This window comes from Morus notabilis, unplaced genomic scaffold (genome assembly GCF_000414095.1).
Source record: "Morus notabilis unplaced genomic scaffold, ASM41409v2 Scaffold29, whole genome shotgun sequence".
NCBI lineage: Eukaryota > Viridiplantae > Streptophyta > Magnoliopsida > Rosales > Moraceae > Morus > Morus notabilis.
Genome location: NW_010363504.1, coordinates 162,423 through 163,160, shown reverse-complemented (window position 1 = coordinate 163,160; position 738 = coordinate 162,423).

Below are 738 nucleotides of genomic sequence, written 5' to 3'. Positions count from 1 at the left end.
TCGCGTGGGTCAGGGACGTAGCCCTCAACCTCCATCAGAAGTGAATCACTGGCGGTAGAGTAGGAGGGAGACTCGGTAGCTGGTGTTGGATCCGGCCTCACGAGAGGCACAAAAGATGATCCCCCTCGACGTTTTATTCCTCTAGAAGCCATTACTGTAAAGGAAAAATCTAAGGTCAGTTCCTATAAGTCGAGAGGGGAAGGAAAGATAGTTCGGCGCTTAAAGATTTGTCACGACCCCCCAAACGGGGTGGGTGACGTGGAACTCGATTTGGGATTAATAAAGCAGATTCCCAACCGAGTCCCACACTTAACTGCATAAAAATATAAATAAACGACATAATCTAGGAGCTTCTGACACACAGGGCTCCACCCCACAGGACATACAGTATCGTACATACATGCCCATGTAAATAATCAATTACAATAGACATCATCCACAGTCTAGTAAATTCAAATGTCATTCATTACAAATTCTTACATATTCCTTACACTTTATGTCAGAGGATGAACACAATCCTCACTTGATCGTTCCGTAGCACCACTCAGCTACTCCCGCTACTGTGCCCCGCTCCTAGAGTCTCCTGGGAGGGGTTTTAAACATTTGAAACATAAAACGTGAGCGAAAGGCCCAGTAGGATATAATTTGAAATATTTAAAATAAATGAGCGCATGAATAAATAATTGAATACATAAATAAAATAAGACATTCAGTCCCGACAGAACAGCCGGAACCTCA